The 21,421-nt window shown below is 44.5% G+C and overlaps 1 protein-coding gene across 4 annotated transcripts in view; it reads right to left on the bottom strand.

Moving 5' to 3' along the window:
* Window positions 1-21,421, bottom strand: part of MGAT5 (alpha-1,6-mannosylglycoprotein 6-beta-N-acetylglucosaminyltransferase) — a 345,976-nt gene that overhangs the window by 288,891 nt on the left and 35,664 nt on the right. For all 4 annotated transcript variants that reach the window (XM_077861486.1, XM_077861488.1, XM_077861487.1 and 1 more), the window contains exon 2: window positions 11,434-11,474. The gene's annotated coding sequence lies outside the window, so the exon portion shown is untranslated. The remainder of the gene's footprint in view (window positions 1-11,433; window positions 11,475-21,421) is intronic.

Raw genomic sequence — 21,421 nt, 5'->3', positions numbered from 1 at the left:
AGACTGAGTACTGAATTTCTCCCATTACGTGAAGGGCAATTTCAGACCCTTGTGGCCCAAACTTCAACTATTAAACACTCTATCCATTCTGTCTCTATAGACAAGACACACTTACTACTCAGAAGATGGTAGCATGAATACATCGATACAATAAAATTGCATTGCTATGTTATGGTTCCCAATCTAAATCCAATTATAAGCTTCTATACACTGTATCCAACTTATTGACCACACTATAGGCCTATAAGCTACCCTAAGCTTCAAATGAACTGGAGAAAAGTTCTCCACCACAGAAATTCCAATTTAATGTCCGTACAATTATCTGCCTTCCACATAAAATTCTGAAGCCCAGCAAGTGACATCATAAGTAAGTTGGTTGTGTTCTTCATCACAGAAGCAAGTATATTAAATGTTACTACCCCGAAGGCCACTGCTCTTCCAAGTGAAACCACACATGAAGTAGACTGGAAATTTTGTTAATCTACCACTGAAAGTCGCTAAGATGTTTAAATGCCACATTTTGGAGTATTTCAAATGTCTCCAGTCACCATCAAAATCAAGAGAGATGGGTTAAAATTAGTCTTCGCTTTATGTACTGTATAATGAATTCCATTTATGTAACATCCAAAAACAGTGCAACTGATCTGTGTGGTTAGAAGTCAGGCCAGTGGTGATGCTTGGGATGGGGGTGAATGGAAATCTCAACTAGAATGAGATGCTTGGGGGGGGTTCCAGTTATTGTTTACATTTGATACTTGATCTGGGTACCTCAACACAGCAATGTGTAGCTGTGGTCATTCATCAAGCGGTACACCAACAATGTGTACACTGTTCATTATGTATAAGTCAAACAAGTTTTAAGACATCCAAGGGGGGAAAGGGCAAGATTTGTCTACTTTCTCAAAGACCCTACTGGGTCAGAATTTCAATCCACTGTGGCATTTCAAAGAGCACTGATTCTGCATGGACAGAAACCAGATCAACAGAAACAACTGTGGGCTTTCCTGGGCCCACTTTCATTCCCTTTCATTCATTTTTCATAAAGATCTCAACCATCCTAAGAGTGGTATATATAGCACAGGGGAAAATCAGGGTGGATCACTACCTAACACAGTTCCTCTTCCATATGAGGAAACTGATTTCCAACAATGTGCATGCAATAATCAATCACCACCATATTCTTGAGTCACTTTTTAGTTTTTAAACAATCTGGGGGGATTTTCTTTTTTAAGAGAGAGAGAGAGAGTGCACATGTGCCAGTGCAGCAGAGAGAAGGGGTAGAGGGAGATGGAAAATCTTAAGCAGGCTGTCACAACCCTAAACCATGACCTTGATCCAAAATCAAAAGTCAGACACTTAACAGATTGAGCCACCCAGATGCCCCATCCACCTTTTTAAAAATGTCTATTTATTTATTTATTTATTTATTTATTTATTTATTTGACACACAAAGAGAGGCAAAGACATAGGCAGAGGGAGAAGCAGGCTCCCCATCGGGAGCCCCATGCGGGACTCAATCCTAGGACCTCGGGATCACAACCTGAGCCAAACCACTGAGCCACCCAGTTACCCCTAAATGTCAATTTTTAAAGTGACTTCTAAAATTGAGTAAAATACTTCTTCCATGAAGTAAAATACACACTTAGCAACCAACATTCAATCTAGTTCTCAATCTTTCACGGTTTTACATTTTAATCACACATAAAAACTCCAAACGGTCACACAAGTGAAAGAACTGAAGAAACTCAAGTTCCATATTTTTCATCCTAAACTGCGGTGTCATTTATTGTCAGCTCTGCAGAAACACAGAAATAGGCTATACCACAAGGGTTGGGGGCCTGAGGTGAACTTGGAGCAAGCTCCATCCATTCTGAACTGTTAGGAACTTACTCTCCAAGCAACATGGGTAGCTCAGTCCACATGCGTCAGGGCCAATGGTAGATAGGAAATTCTCAAAATTAATTTTCATGTAGTATACGATGTTTATTAAGTGGTAGGCAGAAGTGTGCTTTAATCTTAAGTGTGTATACATAAATATAAACATTAACATATTTACACAGCATTATTAACAGCAGCAACTATTTAGAACTTGGACAAACAGGAGTTTTTCCCAGGAAGTATTTTATCATCGGTTTTGTTTAGAACAAAACAAAACAAAAAAAAGGAGACCAGATCGGCTGAAGTCAGTCTCCCTGCTTCTAGTCTCTGGCGCTGACAAGCCCCTGGAGCCACACCTGGGGAGGGCCATGCCCACTGCCCCACCTGCGAGCAGCAGCTGCAGCATGACCAATGCAAGAACCAGGCAAACAAAAGCCTTCGGAAGACACAAAATGAACATCGAAGTTCAAACACAAAAGCTTTTGTATATCGCACATGGAGACGGCCCATGCAGTGCCCACTGAGGGTGGGGAAGGGCTTTTGCACCTCGGCACTACTGACTATTTGGGCTGAATACTATGCTGTGGGGCTGTCCTGTGCACAGTATGGCATTTATCAGCACCCCAGGACTCTGCTCACCACGGGGCCAGCAACACTCCCCCAGCTTCCCCGCCAGGATGTGCCAATGTCCCTGCATCACCACCAGCTGAGAATCACTGGGGTAGAGGTTGGAACACCTCTGGGAAAGTACACAAGAAATCAGGCACAGCTGGCCCCAGGGAAAGGGCACCTTTTTTTAAAAAAAAAAAAAAAATATATATATATCCTTTTAACTCCTAACAAGTACATCCATTTCTTTTCAAACACAAATTTCAGTACACAAAGGTAACTAAAGAGACAAGGCATGACCGTGTTTAGGCCAGAGCATACCAACAGCCCTCTTGAATTATTTTTCCTTTATTTTTTACTTATCTTCAAATATTTCCCTAATGAACAGAAAAAAAAAAAATTAACATTTTTCCAGAAAGGTCATTCTGGCCAGGAAAGACTTCCCATATACATGGAAATAAACAGTTATTTTCAAGAAATTATTTCTGGTCCTTCCTTGAAATCAGCCATTTTATACCCAATTCTCCATTTCTGTGGTTTCTCCAGAACAAAGCAGAATGAAAGGAGCAAAGCAGAGCATCAGTGGCAAGGCAAGCATCCCAATCCCCAGGGCCTCACTGAGAGGCCTGCTCAATACTGCAAAAAGAGTGAGGGATCTGACGCCAGGAAGCTTGGGTTTGAGTCTCTGTTCTATCACTCTCTCACCCTGGGGCTCTGCTCAAATCACCACCCCCCACACACACCAGTTTTTATTTATGAAACGGAGAGGTGATGTGCGCTTCACAGTGCTTCTGAGAACTCACTCACATGAAATACGCCCAAGTTTTTATACACATGTCAAATGTTATTACCTTTATCGTGAGGTTCTACATATCAGGATTCCCAACCCGAGATAATCCTTGGCTTTATCGACAGGGGTTTAATCATTGAAAATAGCGTTAGGGTTGATTTCACCAGCATCAACAGCAGGTCCAAAAGGGTGGGAGCATCCATATAAAAAAGCCAGTAGAGCAAAGAGTTTAAGAGTGACGGGCAGGGTGCCAGACTGCCTGGGTCCTGATCCGACCAGTGACAATGGGCAACTTTCTTCACTTCTACTTGCCTTGGTCTTCTACAAACTGGCGATAACAGCGGTACAGCTGATGGGCATTCTTTGCCATTGTTATGTTCTATAAAGTCACGGGGAACAAGGAATTCAGGAATGCTGACCTAATGTTCCCAGGGGAAACACAGGGTTCGGTTCCTGTGAGCCTCTGGTCACAACCTTTCCGTCAACTGATCAATTCATAATCGTGTTTTATGTGTTTCTGTTTTAAGACACCTTATTTAATATATATATACTGCTGGCTCATGAACATTAACTGACAGCCAGTAGTAGTGTAAGTCATGCCTGAAGACGCTTCCCTAACACATGCATATCCTCCGTCAGGTCCATCACTGCCTTCTTGTACCTCAGCACACCAAACAGCACTTTAAATGCTCTGCTTAGGAACCATTTTATTTTTTTATTTTTATTTATTTTGTAAATTTTTTTTAAAGATTTATTTATTTATTCAGAGAGAGAGAGACTGAGAGGCAGAGACACAGGCAGAGGGAGAAGCAGGGTCTCCAGGATCACATCCAGGGCTGCAGGCGGCGCCAAACCGCTGCGCCACCGGGGCTGCCCTAGGAACCATTTTAAACCATAAAATCACCAAAGACAAGTTCAAAAAGGCCCAAAAAGGGGGTGCTAATTAGACCACAAAGAGAACACTTATTTACAGGAGGAGACTTAAAACGAGGAGACAGAGTGTCGCCTCATTTGATCTTGGCTGGGAACTGAGCGTCCGGCCACTCAAATTTCCCTGCGCTGTGTGTTGTCTGTCAATGGCCACGAAAGCACTGCAACTATTGATGTGGTCATTACAAATACATTTTAGCAAGTAGGCAAATATTCAAATACTGAATCCTCAAACAATGAGCACTGACTGTACCTGCCTCACCAAGCAGCTTTGGTAATTCAAAGAATTAAGACAGATAAAGCGCTGAGAACTCTGCCATCTTGGCACACAGTGGACTCTCAATAGATGTTAGCTGTTACTGCAGAGTCAAAGAGGTCCAGAAAATATCACGTGGGGTAAAAAGCATTTAACAAAATGATGAAAAGGAACACAGGTGGTAACAGAGAAGCACAGAGGAGAGAATATGGCATGGAGGAAGGAAACCCACTCAAATATTTCTTTCCTAAAGTGATCTCTCATTTATTTATTCTCCTGCCTTTCCACCAAGAGGTTACCCTCCCTGTGCCAGCCATCTACCCTTCTGCTCTCAAATGCATTCTCCGCATGCCCCTGCCCCTTATGCAACATTTCATAGGAAACCACATCTCCCAAACCCCCTTGCCATCTGGTTTCCATATAGGGTTGGCCTACGGGAGGTGTCAGCAGAAGCTGGGAGGGTGGACATGGGGAGGAGGCCAGCAGCATCTCCTTCACAGATGCAGCTCTTTCCAGAGGGCTCCACGTTCACTCTGTGATCCCATCACCACCCCAACAAACAAAAATCCTGCTGCAGCAGGATGCAGGGGTGGTGGTGGGGGGATATCTTCCCATGGCTGGAGATCTGAGTGGCCACATATTCTTGTTGGTATCTCATCTCCTCCACCCTTTATATGTTCACTTTTCTATAGTAGGTTCTCTGCAAAAGGCCTAGTCCAGTTGTCCCATCACTCTAGCACACACAGACTCCGGAAGGATGTTACGCTCTGCAACTCTCCAAAGACTCTCCCCTATGCACACTCACTGTCCCTCTCACAGTCTCACTTCTGTCTTATTCTGACTCACTGGCTTCCCTGTATTGAAAGCAAATAAAGGTGTTCGGGGGGATATTGTGTGTTTTTTTAATTCACTGCCACAGGGGGAAAAAAAAAAAACAGCATACTTATGAAAATATTAGAGCTCCTTCAGCTTTTTATTAAATTACATTACCTCGGCCACCTTTCAACAGGAGCTACTAGCTGTCCCTACACCAGTGGTTTTCTTCTGCTTAAGTGCTATTTACTTTTTAAAGACTAAGCATTACTCTCAACTCATAAATACCTAGATTAAAAAAAAATCCAAATGCAGCCTATGGCATATAGCCAATATTCCTTTGTAGTCAGCACTGGCCATTCCTGGCTGCTGACAGCAGCCTGTGTAATCACCGTCCGTGAATTGAGGGACCTTCCATTCTCTTTTCTTTCCATTGTTTCTCACCCCGGTGCATAAAAACGTAATGCCTGACCATTGTCACAAGCGGGCATAAAAGAGGAATAAAAGAGTTCATGTGGATAAAAGAATGCAATAGTGAACACGACTTTGGTAAGTGAATCAGAAAATTGGGAGTCAGGGAGGCTATGGACAATGCTCACAACTCCCTGAATCCACATTCTCCTTTCCGGGAAACGCAGCCAGACTACATTTTCTGGTGAGGTGTGGCCAGGTGACTGAATCTGAGACAATGGAATATAAATGGCAAGGGACTATCCATTGCCAGGTCTGCCCGGCTGAAACATCCTCCCAAGTTGGCTCCTGCACCTGCCCCCCACCCACCCACCCACCATCCCATAGGCCACACAGATGCCACTGTGGGCTAAATCGTGGAGGGCCTGTCTCCAGAGTCAGGACCTTGCTTGTCTTCATCAGTAAATCACTTCACAAAAGGGATCATTACCCCACACTATTGCCACCAGCCTAAAACTATGAATTAGAAAAAACTTCTACTTGATGCAACCTGACTGTACACACAGACACACACACACGCAGAGAGATCCACTTGTTACAGAAGGGCACTAATGCAGGACACACGTCTTTTGAATGAGCTGGTCACACATTTCAGGCAGCCAAGAAGGTATATGAAATGATCCCCAGCATGTTCCTTCTAGAAAGATCTCTAAAAGGAAATCCATTTGGGTGGAACACTCAAGAATAAGCATCTGTTTCTGGCCCCTCATTTCCTATCAGGGAGAACAGTGTTGTGCAAACCAACTTCTACTTTATAGCATAAAAAAACAAGATGCAGAGAGGTCAGGGTGGGTCTCATAGCATAACAGACATGGAGCTGGGGCCACCTCGGTGGCTCTATGGGTTGGGCTTCCAACTCTTGGTGTTGGCTCAGGTGGGTGGGATCAAGCCCTGCGCTCAGTGGGGAGTCGGCTGGAGAGTCTCCCTCTCCTAAGCAATCAATCTTAAAGGGTGGGAGGGAGGGCTAGCAGAGACCCACATCTCCTAAATAAGTGCTACTCCAAGTGGAGGGGGAGGGCAGTCCACAGAGCAGGGCCAGTTCACAAAGTGCTTCGCCTATGGAGGGTAAGTACCAAACTGGAGAGTAAACATTTTGGAAACTCTTATGGTGATGTGACAGGAGAATTCTCCGTCTTTGAGTCAATCCACTAATAAAACTGCAGGCTTGCATTCTGGATCTCCTTGGTCTTTTTATTTCCCTTCCTAGTCACTTATTTGTAGTGTACCAATCCACGATGGTAAGTTTTAAAGATTTATTTATTCATGAGAGACACAGAGAGGCAGAGACATAGGCAGAGGGAGAAGCAGGCTCCATAGAGTCAGCCTGAGGTGGGACTCGATCCTGGAACCCCAAGATCACGCCCTGAGCCGAAGGCAGACGCTCAACCGCTGAGCCTCCCAGGTATCCCGTCCCAGTTTGTAAGTTTTAAAGACCATTCTGTTCCTCCAATCACCCCAAATCTCCAAACTCTTCAGCCAAATTCCCAATGTTTCCTGCCCCACCGTCCCCAATCCTTCCTTCACCTGGGTTCTCCTCCAGCCTCTCGGCCCAGCAAGTCTCTCACCCCTACCCTTTCAGGGTGGTAGCTCATCATCAGCCTTTCTGAGGCGTGAGCTGCCCACATAGATTCCCGTAAGCCATCGTGAGGCTCAGAGTGAAACGGAGAGTTACGTGGTCAGTCATCCATCAACATGGCTAAAATACCGTAGAACTCTGAACCCAGAAAATGGCCACAGTAAGAGAATAAATGACTAGAAACCTGTCAGTGGGCCTTCCCGTGTTAACTAACCTGAGGGAGAGCCTCAGGCTGGTTGGACACCTGCTGTCTATCCATCGCTGTAAGCCTGAGACGCAAAATCAAATGGCCTTCGCCTCTCTCCTCCAGGGAGGTTGACATACACAAAGAAGGTGCATATTGGCTTGGAGAGAAAGGAGAGGTTCCGAACAGAGAGTCATCTGCACATGGCACCAGGTATGATTAAGTGAGCAGACCTCATCATGGGAAGGGCATGGGATGTAGAGACAGTATTAGCTGGGCCGAGCAGGACCAACTGAATTGCCCATTTACAGAGTCCTGAACCAGCTGCAGAGAGGGATTTAAACACATACACAGCTCCTTGAAACTGAAAGGAGAGAAAATCAGATGGACAGCAAGCACAGAACAAGAGAATGAACAAAAGGAACCATAGGTGAGGGTAGATCCAGGTAGCACCAACCATCTTCAGAGAGTGGGTAGGATGGGGCTCTGTGTAGGCCTAGATTCCTGGCAGACCACATTTTTAAAATTTCCAAGGACAGAAGTCTTGTCATTTCAACATAAAACAGCACAAGCACCTTTCACAGTTAATAAGACACAGGTCATTGGCAGCATCAGAAAGGAACCCGAAAGATATGGTGGAAAGAAGGGGAGGTGGGAGGACACACGAGCGAGTGTTTTAGCCAAGTCTCTGCACTTCTCTGAATACTTGAAATATTTCAACATTTTACTTTTTTCAAGTAAAATCAGAGAAAAGATACATGCTGTTGTTTTGAAACCTCTTGCCATGAACGGAGGATGCTGGTTAGGTCCAGTCAAAGCCGGGAAGGCCTCGTGAAGACAACTGCTCCGCTCCTCCACGTGTGGCCTGGTGACGAGACACATGGCTGCCCATAGCCCTGCCCTCTACCTCCATGTCCCCACCTTCCCGTTCCCTTGGGCTGGCAGGGAAGCAGGGTTTAATCCATCATGCCCGCCTATCGGTACTGGACAGTGGCTATCCCGCACGCAGTCTTACCAGCTCCAGGGCACCTGCTGGTGTCTGAGAAAAAAGGAGATGCCAATGTGTACCGCAGGCCAAGAGCCAGAAAGGGGACACCCATCCCTCAGCTAACATTCTTCCCAAAGCCTGCGGCCCCCATCCAGGTGGCTCAAGAGCCCATAGCTACCCTGCTCCAGGTGAGCTAGCAAACCATGGCAGAAGACTGAGCTGCCCAGCATTCAGCCAACGTCAGGCACTGATATTTCCTAAGATATGACAAACGTCCTGGGAACCACGGAAAGACATCTGAGCCCAAGCAGTGAAGGGGTGTCATCTTAATCGCATCTAGGCCTGCCAAGGAAGCCCCCGCCTCTTCCAAGATTACTCAACCTTGACACCAACAGGAAAACATCATTAACTTTAAATCCCATAATCTGGATTTGATGATTAACATATTTCAATGTCTGTATTACCAGGATTAAAAAAAGACAGACAGACATTTTCTACCTAAAACCTTTCCTTCTTTTGACTCATTCATTCGGCTCCCCAGGCCGCCATGGGCCAGGTTCTGTGCTAGCCACTGGTGGTATGAAGAACGGGATGGCCAGTCCCAGCCCTCAAGGTTTTAAAGTCTAACCAGTCCCTCAGTAAGTAAAAACCATTCTGATTCCATTCTGCACTTTCCCCAATTTCTTTGGCAATATGTATTCACAAGATCCACTGGTGTGGCTCTGGTTTTATTTTTACCACAAACACCGCATCTTTCTCTTCTGGTCATGTCTCAAGAAATTAAAGTTAGAAGCTGGTTCTTTGAAAAATTAGGGCGTTAAAAAAAAAAAAAAAAAAGAAAACAGGTATGAGATCTACCAACCCCTTTGAAAAACCTTTTCTGACATCAATTTTCCTCTCTTATCACAGGCTCTGTGGTAATCAGAGTTAAAGAGTTCTTTGTTCTCAGAAGCCAATAATCCTGACCTAAATGGACTCATATGATTATACATAAACTTAATAAGCACAAAGCCAGGACAACCTATTCCTACCTAAATCAGAAAGGAGATGCTGTGGGGAGAATGGTAACCCACTTCCCCTCCTCCGGGAACACCCAACTATTTCCACACTCCTGAGGGGTGCCCAAGGGTATGAAGGCCACATGCTTCACATTCTAAGGGCTATTTAAAGGATTTTAAGAAATGCAAACTCATTTGTGGTATGGCTTTCAAGTTATAAATGTCAATGACAGCCAAGTCTGCTGTGTTGGGAACTCCTCCAACAACAGGTTGACAATAGCCCAATTCGAGGCTCTGGAGGAGGCTGACAGACAGCTGCTCTTTCAATAGTTATTCCCAAAGGAGCCAAGAGGCCCCTCCAAAGACAGCTAGATATGGCATGCTCAAGAGGGAAGGTGACAACATATTTGGTGGCAGATAGACACAGCCCAGGAGTGCCACATGGTGCCAACACGTCTGCCCGCTCCATGAAGGCTGTCAACCCCACACAGTGCAGAGCTGAGAGCAGGAGGTGGGGGCAGACATGGATATTAAAAAGAAAAAAAAAGAAAATCTCAGCACAGGAAAGGCAGAAAGATACTCATCCTTCCCACAGCATAAGCTACAGCAGCTGGGTCTTAGCGACTGCAGACCCAGCTCCAGGTCTCCATGACGTCAGCCTGCTGCCCCCAGCTGCCATGCCTGGCAAATCTTAGCGGGCAGTGCATGAACTTGCCCTATCTGTCAATAGTGAACTAATTGCCAAAACAGACTCCTGAAGATACACTGTTCGGTTGTACAGTCCTTGAAATGAAGTCCCATTCCAATTAAGGGATGTGTGTACGTGGTGGGGGTAGGGGAAGAGGTGGATTAAATACACTTGCTCCATCTTAGACAAAATCCCACATCCTCAGAAATTCAAAATCGCTTTGAGGTTCTGAAGGAGACACTTCCTGTTTCTCTGGTTTCTCCCAGCAGGACAAACTCTCAAGGTGACAGCTAGAGAGAAGCTGCTGATAAAAGTCACATGGTCACATGATTTTCTAGCTCTAACATTAAGGCTTTTTATTCACATCAGACATTCGCCTGCTTATGAGTTGCTGGGGTGGGTTGTTTTTTTTGTTTGTTTGTTTGTTTGGGTTTTTTTGCCTGTGATGTTAGAGACAAAGTTTGTTCAAAGACCCACATACATAAATGAAACAGGAATTAGGAATGTTTAATGTTTCATTCTGTTCGCCCTATATCCTTGACACCCAAATCCTATCAGGCTGTGAAATCCAGATACTCTGCTCCCAAGTTAACATCTCATTTACCAAGTTAACTCTCAAGAGTGGCCTGGGAGGCGATTTTAAGCACTACACACTATTCAGACTGTTCAAACAAGGAAGTGCTTAGCAAATTTCTTCTGCCATAAAATATGTTCATAAATGAGGACTTAGGAAAGTATTCTTGAGCAATACTTGTTTCCTTGATACAGACACAGTTCAGAGATTGTGCCATCTTTAGCAATCACACTCTCCAATTCATCAGTTTTACTTATATTCACCTCATGATCCTCTATGTCAGGTCTGGGTTGGACTGCTCTGAAGGAATCGGCTATTCTATATAAGGGTAACTGGCCATGTTCAACTAAAGTCATGTTGGATCATGACTGAATAAAGTGATCAATGGCCTTCTGCTCCAGTCACTTTACTAATGCTAGACAGATAAAATATCCTTGCCCAATTATCCCAAAAGGTTAAACTCCACCAGGCCTTACCCAGATAGATGGAGATGTCGACACCCTTAGGATTGGGGTGGCACTGCTAGAGCCATCCTTCAGTGCTTTGGGACTAGGGGTCTGTATTTTGACAGTTCCAAATGGCAACATTTGACTCAACTACTTGATCTTCTCCCTCCCCACAGCAAATATCCTGGGTCTAGGCAAAGCCATATAGATATCTGCTTACTGCAGTGCTTACCTGGTCCTCCTCCAATGTCCACTTCAGAACAGTAATCACTCCTGAAATCACAAGGACAAAGACATTTTTAAGTTTCTCCTCTTTAACAACTGGATCTATTGCAAACAGGCTGACAAAGATCTTCTAAGGACTTTGCTTCTCCCATTTTGGAACCCACCTGCCTTTCAATATAGTCTCCCAAAAAGAAATACCTAAAACCAAAGGCATTTACCTTCAAAAAAAATTGTATTATCTCATGTGTTAAGATCCAAATCCATCATTAGTTTAGCAGGAGTTAAGGCTACATTTGGCAAAGATGGAGCTTCTGCACAAAACTGTTCTTTGTTCCAAGTCTCAGGAGGCATTAAACCCAAGGTTTTACCAATTCTAATGCTTTCCGGACTAGACTACATTAAGATACACACACAGTTCCAAGTATATGTACACACTCAATTTTAAAAACCAATAGCTCTATCACAAAAAACTAAGGAGTTTGCAATAGGAGATAAACCCAACTGAATTACAAGCCTGTTCATTCAAATGCAACAAATTACTTGTGGCAACTTCACCTTGAAGAATAAAATAAAACTATCTTTAAAAAAAGCGTGAAAACCATTTTAGAAACAGATTTACTATATGCTTCTGATAAAGGTAGTATTTTCCTTTTATAATACTCCTTTATAAAAGAAAAGGAGGGAACATGTCCTTTAATAGATATATTCAGCTTTTTTCTGATATTGCTGGAATTTATCAGCAGAGAATTATAAAACTGAAAGAGAGTTCACTAGGGAGGGAGGGGAGGAGGGAGGGGAAGAAGGAGGGAGGAAAAAATAAAAACCATGCTGCATAGATCCATCTCTGAGTCAACTGCCCATAAGTACTCTAAGGCTAGCCAACTGCTCTTAGCACTGAAGGACCTAACAGAAGACATTTTCTGCTAAAAAATGTCTGAATTGTGTTATTTTTTTTTTAATCAAAACAAGCCAATCCCTTCTTTATATGGTCTACTGCATACAACTTCGCAGCATGAACATTGTGACCACGTCAACTATTTGAGCAATACCAGAGAGCCGTAGCCCTAGGGCAACCAGGGAGAGCAGACTCCACCTGGGGTCACAGCAAACCCACCAACTCCAACCAACAGTCTTGCCTCACAGATGTTGACTCAAGAAGAATGGAAGGTGAGAAAGAACGCCGTCAAGGGCAGTGACCATACAGCCCCCTCTTTATACCAGCCTCTGGACATAGCTCTGAGGTGAAGGAATGGTTTCTGAAAATGCAATTATCATGACCCAGAAAAAGCTGCTAATTCCAGCAAGTCCAGTCATCAAGATATATTTTAAGAAAACAATCCTAAGCATTTTGGTCAATATCGAAACACCTTCATTCACATGTACTGGTGTAGGCTAATAAAATGAATACCCAGGTGCCTCAGCCCTAAAGGACACAGGCTTGCTTTCAGTGCTTTTACTCTTCACTGTATGTTTTCATCAACATCATAACCAGTATATTACATTGCGATTTTCCGAAGCAGTGCTGGGATCACGTGGTCAGGCCGTAAGATTCAAGAAAAATGTTTATGATGTGCCCTCCTCCCCACCCCTACACCCAAAAAAAGTTTAACTTTACCTCCCTCGATGCTTTCAAATCTCAATTTTTTTCTTCAATAATACTCCCATTAAATAAGGACTCAATCTTGATTTCCCCTTAAGCATCAGACAAGCTACTCCCTGAGTCATGTAAAAACTACTGCATTACCCTTGGCTCTATCATTAGCAAAATTCATGGTCACCATGAAACCAAAAGGCCATTCGTGTCTATCCTCAGCAAAGCTTTAATGTTCAACTCATCTTAAATATCATTTCCTGAGGAGCCAGATATATAACATTAATGAAAATTTATAGCCATTTCTAGCCAGGTCTCTAGATCAAGAAAACATTGAAGGAACTCCTTTTTCCTTCTTCATTTTCAAAGCAACACCACTCCACAGCTTTCACCAAGATTTCACCCCAAAGTTTATTTTCTGGGGATTAATAGGCTCCCTCATGCTCTTTTTGGGCTTATGCTTTCTTTCCTTTCTTAATTACACCTAAACTATGAAAGCATTTGTAAAGCATCATGGGAATTCAATTCAATCTATAAAGAATGAGGCAGCGATCACAGGGACATTCAGTGAAAAAGTAGCTAGGAGAAGCTGGAATCCCATTCTCAAGCAACATTTTATCCCTTTTGTTATTTTGGAGAAAAGATGCTATAAATGGCCCACACACAAAATACCCTACCACCAGCTCTGCACTCTAGGCTGGCATTCTATGAGGAGTCTGCACTGGAGTTTCTTCAAGGACCACCTCCACAGTACCTCCTCTGGATCCAATACAGAGGACGATGGTGGCAAGTTTCAGACGTAAGGGCCCCACAGCTCCTCACTTCTCATGCCCTTCTGCACCAGAAGCTGTCAGATTGACCCCCTTCTCAAATTTACACTCAAGTTTCTCACCCTCTCATTCCGTATGGACCATGTCTTTCTAAATAGAGAATCTGAATCTTAATGCCAAAACAACCAGGGACGTAGCTCAAAGCAGTCTTGCCCTCTCTCCTTTTCCAGAGCCTAATAGGCAAAGGTGGCTCGTGGACACCACCAAAGCTGTCCTGCATACCTACCTACTCCTGTGAGAAAATAGGTAGAAGAGAGCATATGACTGCTCAAAGTACCATCATGCCTACAGAAATAACTGCAAATGATAAGACCACCTACTGGTACATGCAAGAAACACATCATGGACATGTTTATAAGCTTTAGGTAATTTGATCTTTGTTATCAAATATCAGATAGTCACATAGGGGAAAAAAAAAAAAACCAACACCCATAATTACAATACTGGCCTCAAATGGCTTTCATCTTATGTGGGGCAGAGCACCTAAAATCACCACACAGTGAAATTTTGCCCAGTTACAAAGATCTAGACTGATTCTTGACATCAGAATGTATGTCAGAATGTACGACCAGGGCACCTGAGTGGCTCAGTCGGTTAAGCATCTACCTTTGGCTCAGGTCATGATCCCAGGGTCTTGGGATCGAGCCCCACATCAGGCCCCTGCTCAGCGGGAAGCCTGCTTCTCCCTCTTCCCTCTGCTCCTCCTATTCTGCTTGTGCTTGCTTTCTCTCTCTCTCAAATAAATAAAATCTTAAAAAAAAAAAAAAAGAATTATACAAACTTAAACACGTTTGGTTGCAGCATACTTCAAAACTTTCTAGCATCTTTCCATTTCAGCGAGGCCTCTCATCACACTGCCATTGAAAGTTTCCCAAAATAGAGCCAAATCTAAATCTGCCCCACATTGCTCATGCTGCCTGGACTCAAAAGTCCGACTCTCACAAGCTGTGTGAGGACAACCAAGTGGCTCTCCCAACCTCCATCTTCTTGTGCCTGAAACAGAGGCGATCACAGTGCCTCGTTCAGAGAATGGCGGTGGGATTCATATGAACTAATACAGCACAGCCACATGCACAGCTGCCACCTCAGAGTCCTCCACAAACATTAGTGATTCTCACGGTTATGGTTGCCATTGCTAGAACAAGATAATAAATTAACAGGATAATAAAAGCCAGTTCTAGAACCAGTCAGAAGCCTAGAACCACAACCACTGGTAGCACTTGCTACATCATATTTTCATTTTGCTAACAGCTATTTTGCCTGACAGGTGTGACAATGACATTCATTCAGTGGCTCAGGACTTGGAGTGCCCTTACTTGAAAGGACTGTCCTCCTACAGACGGCATCCAAGTAATGTGTGTTTGATTGACAAGTAAGAAAAAATAATTTATACCTTGCAACTTGAGAATTCATCACTAACTTGAATCCTAGAGACATTGGTATCCATCAAAGTTAATCCAAAATTTTACCAAGACAGGAGGACAGTGAGCTAGGAGAGCCAGGAGACCGACCGTTTAGCGAGGTTTGCACCTGTTGTTCCTGTTCACTCACCATGTCACAAAGAGCAGGTGCCCTGGATGAAGCTTGCACACCACCTCAAAGAATAATTTGTATTTTCATCAAGACTGTTTTAATAGGTACTGGGGAATTAATTTAGAATTCAGATTCTTGAACATTCCCCAAGTTACACCTGTTTCTGTCCCTAAGCGTAATGGTTCTCAACATGCCGTTTCAAACTAGCAGTATCAACATCATCTGTGAAGCTGGGAATGCAAAATCTCAGACCTCACCACACCCCTCCTGAATCACAAACTCTAGGCTGGGGCCCAGGAGATTCAGATGCTCGCGCAAGTTTGAGAACCACTGCCAATAGGCTACTAACACGTGTGCTGGGGCATCACTACAGACAGCTCTTTTCCTTAAACTATCTGGCATTTCTCAGATCCATAAAACCTGCTATAGGATGATGTCAGCTGTTCCTTTTATTTTTAATTCCTCATGACGAGGCTGATGATGATTCATGCAGCACCTTATGTGATTGCTTAAATAGTAAGAATCCTTCTTTCCCACCCCTAATGGAAGGTGACTGCTGCCTGTTATTTCTGTTGTAATTACAGGAACAATTCAGTAACAAAAGCTTGTCCTTTATCAACCTCAGCAAAAGCTGTAATAGAGCATTATAATTATAACACTCCATTCTTTTCCATAATGTGTTCACAATAACGTACCCTTTGAAACTGATCATGCCACATGTCGTAACAAGGAAACACAGAACCCAGGATCAAATTTAGCTTATTGTAAATAGAGATCAAAACTGCAAGTGTCTGGGCACACCTTTTCCAATTGACAGGAAACAAGTATGCATTAGCCAGCTGGCTGTATCTCATTTATCTAAATGAAATGGGGGGGGGGTTGATTTAATACATTCTATGGTCCTAAGGTAACCTCACAATACTCAATGGTCTTATCACCAGACAACACCCATTATCTAACTAATTATCAAAGCAGGAAGCATTAAGGAGCATTTCCTAAATAATAAGTAACCCTTTTCCATACCTTTGTTAATGTGTGTATTAATTTGGAGAAGTTTCATACTTGCTGTGAGGTCTCCTGATGAATTGTGAACACCAGCGTATTATTAATTTCCCTTTCCTTTTTGATTAATTTCACACGTATGCTGGATAAGAAAGGTGAGATTAATGATGTCTGGAAGACAATGTTCAATTCTTGTAAGATACTAAATCAACCTCATGTTCAAGTAAACAGAGAACGCAGATAAGGAAACGATAATGGAATCGTCTCCAGGAGGTGTCCAAGGTGCCATGCAAATAAATGCCCAGAAAAGCAGAGTATTGAAGCTGTAAACTCCAGTGTGAAGACTTTTCCAGGAGGGGAGGAGAATAAAAGCTGGAGTTCTGAATACGGCACTACGCCCCCATCAACTTGTGCCCTTACCACTGACTGAAGAGATAAACTGATTTACCACACTACAATTCTCCATTTTCCAAGGGTCCTTCTGTGTATTACTTAGCCTCTTCACATCCTTGTCTTTTCTAGACTCTCTGCAACCGTCGCAGGACTCCTAGCTCAATACGTATTGAACAGATTTCCTTCTGCGGAGGGTACCAAGAAGCATAAACTCAAGTTTGACAAGCAGCTTCCAGATGCACGTAAATATTGCCGCTAATAATGCCTACATTAATTGAGAACCTGCTGGGTACCAAGACACTAGGCACTTTGTGTAAGTTACCTAACATAACAATGGCTCTTTGAGGTACAATTATGCACAGTTTGCAAGTGAAAAACTTGAGGCTCAGAAAGCTACCTAGCTTGCAGAAATGGCCCCCATCTTCACATAGATCTGTTGAGCTCCCAAGTCCTCGAGTCTTCCATACTGCTCTGCTTCCCTGAAGCAAGAGTAAATAGAACATTTATGGCTGCCTAGACCTTTTTCCAGAAGACCCGAAAGCCATTTGCTTTTAAGAAACTTCTCCGCCTACTCCAGCTCCAACTGACCCAAGTCTTGTTCGCGTCCCAGTACTTCAATACAGGGTCACGATTCCATGCTGTTAGGCCATCTAATGTCCACTACAGTACACTGTGTCTTAACCCTCCCCTCACCAACAAGCCTGTCCAACTGAGACCTATATCCAAGTCCTAATGCAGCAATCTGTCATCTCTGGCCACTGTCTCAAGCAGTGCTGTCCAATACGGGAGCAATTTACTACACGTGGCTCAATTTAAATCAATTACGGCCAAATAAAATTAAAAATTCAGTTCCTCAGACACATTAACCACATTTTGAGGGCCCAATATCCACATGTGGCTAGTGGCTATCCTATTGGATGGTACAGACACAGAACACTTCCATCATAGCAGAGAGTACTGCTGGGTGGTGCTGGTGCTGAGATAAATCAGGACAGCATCCTTTCATCTAATATCCTACCACAATTGCACAGGAGGACAGAGCCTCTTCCCCACAGAACTCATTAAGGGTTCCATCAGACTATCCATGGCCCTACCCATGTGTCTTTAGATCGCATCCTTTAAGGGATAACATTCCTCAATAAGCTAGGTCATTCGGTAAACTTATCAATAAAGCAAATGGCCTGACCTCGGAAAACAGAAAGGAGGCAGACAGAAATGAGAAGAAACGATCATCATCAGCCCTTCCATTCAGGAACCCTATGCAACTGTAGGCCAGGACAGGCTCAGCAGCAAATGCAGACACATACGCATGGCCACCCATGCAGTAGCATCCTTGAAGCTTGAAGCGTGGCCTCACCGAATCACTCTCTCCTTGAGAAGTTAATCTCTGTTGTTCTGCCTTGGCAAGGCACAGTCCCCAGATCCGGTCTCTTGTTTCTAATTATTAAAGAAATCAGTGCAAAGTAATCACTTCTTAAATCATACTCACCTAACTGCTTCACTAAAAGCTGGATAAGCTGCAATGAGACAAGACTTTGGTGACAATGACAGTCTGACAGCAAGTTAGAAGAGAGAGCCTCTGTCCCCTAGGTGACACCTGATCTGAAAGGAGTCACCTCAGAGATTTCCAGGAATTAAAAACTTGAGAAACTCTGGGGATAGCTCCAAAGTAGGCAAAGATCCTAAAATATATTGTTGGTTACTATTAGACTGGAACAGCTTGGAGTACAAGGTGATAAACATCAAGGTCACTGATCTGACCTTCGATTGTTACAACCTACAAGTGCCCAGCACATAGTATTTCTTCCCTTCCTCATTCTTCATTGCTTTCCTTCTCCACTCTCCCTGCTCTCTGGGCATTAGGCCCAAGACAAGTCAGTCTTCATGGCTGCCAACACGAGTTATAAAGTGATGGACTCAAGTCTAAATGCCACCTCCACTGCCAACCCCTTCAAATAATTCCCCTTCAAATAAGTCCCAGGCTCAGGATGGTATACGGGGTGGACATGGGCCTCTCTCACCACAATGAGAAGTAATGAATGGGAACTCTGTAGACCAGGACAAGAAATCAAGGTAGGAGAGTTTTCCAATAAAAATGCAAATCAACTTATCCCTGTGGAGGAAAGAGGAGATAAACTAACACGTTCCTCTCTTAGAGCCTCTGAGAGTCATCTAATCCTGGATAAATGTTGCGCTCTCCTCCGAGCTCCCGCCTCACTCACATCAGTACAGCCCACTCCTGTCTGTCTTCCGGGCCTTACTCACCTTCGCTCAAGGACCATAGCCCGCTGAAGTATTAACCCTAACGAAACTGCCAATGTTCACCCCTTCCTGCCCAGTGGCTCACAATAGCTTTGTAATCTGGTGGAACTTTCTCCAGCCTCATGCTCCTACCCTCGCCCCAGTCCATTCTTGATAACCTTCCAGATGAACCTCAGAAACACCCCCCTACACCAGCTTTTCCTCTTCTACAAGGTGGCTTAGGCCACCATCTCGAAGACCAAACCCTGGCCTCCGAGGCCCTCCTAATTCAGGAAGGACTGCTTGGCTTAAGCCAACGGGGCTCTTTTCTCCCTGCCACCTTTAAGTTTCCCCTGCCCCCAACACATCCATGCACTCACCCTTCCTGAACACAAACATCTGCTCTGGGAAACTCTCCCAGGCCTGAAGTGCTGGCTCCCCTCTTTGTGTGGTTAACACTCAAAACCAGAATGTCAACCCCTCGAGAGCAAGGGCATGGCAGAGTTTTCTATATCTCTGAGGAATACTTCAGACCCGGGATCTCACACAAAACTGACGCTTCTCAAGTATTTGATCATCTGCAGAAAAGAGTTCCAATCCAGGGGTGCCCGGGTGACCCAGCTGGTTAAGTGACTCTCAGTTTTGGCTCAGGTTGCGATTGGGCTCTGCACGGAGCATGGAGTCTGCTTAACACTCTCTCCCTCTCCCTCCCCACCTCCCTCCCCGCCAAAATAAATAATAAATCTTAAAAAAAAAAAAAGTTCCAATTCATGCTTGTAAGCCTATTACTGTGACTGGAGGCTCAGGCCTCTAAGACTCCTTCAATACACAGTTTACTCACCATGAGCCCACGGAGGCTCCACACTGCAGAAGGAGCCCCGGTCTGGACTCCCGCTGCCTGACTCTTGCCTCCAGCTCCACCACGTACCAGGTGAGGCACTTAACACCCCTAGGCCTCCCTTTGCCCTTCTGAGAAACCCAGGTTAATATTTGCACCTGACCCCAGGGGCACCGAGAACTCAAGACACAAAGGAAAAGCACTTAGCTTAGTGCCTAGCACCCAGCAGATGGTCAATAAATATTACTTGGCCCCTCCTTCTCCTACTATTAATAAGTCTCCTTAAGGGGACATGTAGCATAGTAGAAACAACATGGTTAGGAGGATAAAAGTCACCTGTGTTCAAATCCCAACTCTATTCAGGTGCTAGCTGTAAGACTTGGAGAAATTATTCAACTGCTGAGCTTCAGTTACCTTTAGCTATAAAAAGGAATAAATGATCAACCTTGAAAGGTCAGCCTCAGGACGAAATGAGGGAATATATCTAAAGTTCCCAGTATATAGTGAGCAGCTCAATTAGTGGCATTTACTAAGTATGATTTCAATTCAAACAAAACTGGAAAAAACACCCTCATGCTCCTTGCTCACGTCTCTCATCTCCTTCCGGTCACATTCTTTAAGCTCATAAACCAGGGCCTTTCAGGGGACAACCCCCACCTCCTGGGTCATCAGCCAGAGTCCTCACACAGGGAATGCATTAAGAAAAAAAAAAAAAAATCACACCGAGAGCTGCAAGGAGATTCATTTCCTCAAGGCAGATATGTGCATCCTCATTTTTATAGCTTTGCCAATCTCTACATATTCATAGCTGCTCATATTTGCACATGACACTAGCAAGCCCAGTCCTAGGAGGAAAACACACTGGTACTATTGGTTACTTTTTTAAAAATGAGTCTGTGACTGAAATCACTCTAACAAAAAAGAGGCCAAAGTGCAGAGAGAAAAAAAAAATCCACAGATACTAAATGAATATTCAAACAACTGGATAAAATGTTACAACCCTACTAAAGGCAGTCCCCAGCCAGAAGCCCTTCCTGGAAAGAAAACTAAAGTCTCCCCTTCAGATCCATTTGCAAGTGTTTGCAAACTCAGGGGGGAGGTCAGAGCAGAGAGAGGCCTGGTGCTCCCACTCTCCCCCTTGCTTGGACCCGGTGGTTCTTGGCTTCCACTCCTCCCCGCGGTCCTGGGGCCCATGAGGCGGGACGGGGGCGGACCTTGGCCAGCGGCTGCTGGAGGGCAGAGGAAGGGCACAAGGCCGCCTCAGAAGTCACAGGAGTTACCAGGTAACCAGGTTCCCACCAGAAATATGTGTCGCGGCCTGACCACTGAGCTGGAAAATGACTTCACTTCCTTCCTGTTGCTCCAAAGGGGGGGTGGGGGGGCAGGGCCCAGCAGGCTCCTCAGCACGCTGGGCTTGCTGGAGCGTCCGGGTCCTTCTCTTGCCCCCTTAGCTGGTACAGGGGCAGGCTTCTCCTGACAGGCCCGGGGAGGCCCGGAGCGGCGAGCGGCAGCAGCACAGGCAGCTCTGCCGCGGCTTCCTCCCCGGCCCCGGCCTCCCCTTGCCGCA

This window comes from Canis aureus, chromosome 20 (assembly GCF_053574225.1).
Source record: "Canis aureus isolate CA01 chromosome 20, VMU_Caureus_v.1.0, whole genome shotgun sequence".
Classification (NCBI taxonomy): Eukaryota; Metazoa; Chordata; class Mammalia; order Carnivora; family Canidae; genus Canis; species Canis aureus.
This window is presented reverse-complemented; position numbering and strand designations above follow the sequence as displayed.